The sequence below is a fragment of the Macrobrachium nipponense genome, chromosome 41, assembly GCF_015104395.2.
Source record: "Macrobrachium nipponense isolate FS-2020 chromosome 41, ASM1510439v2, whole genome shotgun sequence".
Classification (NCBI taxonomy): Eukaryota; Metazoa; Arthropoda; class Malacostraca; order Decapoda; family Palaemonidae; genus Macrobrachium; species Macrobrachium nipponense.
The window spans coordinates 55,797,473-55,797,851 of NC_061102.1; positions in this window are offsets into that span (position 1 = coordinate 55,797,473).

The following is a 379-nucleotide window of genomic DNA, read 5'->3' on the forward strand; positions in this document are numbered from 1 at the left end:
TGCAGCGTCGCAGAAACAATACTTTCTGACCATTGTTGTTTTATTACCCATAACCCAATATACTAGTTTTTTTTCATGTATTTCAAATTGTTATGTTTCCTTAACATGTCCTGCTTGCACCGGTGTATTCAAATACACACACACACACACACACACACACACACACACACACACACACACACACATATATATATATATATATATATATATATATATATATATATATATATATATATATATATAATAGGTAGCTTTACACGAAGTATTTCTGTCGTATCATAGTATAATATATATTTTCTTCAGTATTTAAGTTGAAATTATGAAATGGACAGCAATAGCCTGTTCAATCAGAAAATACCGAATCCCTTATTATTATTAT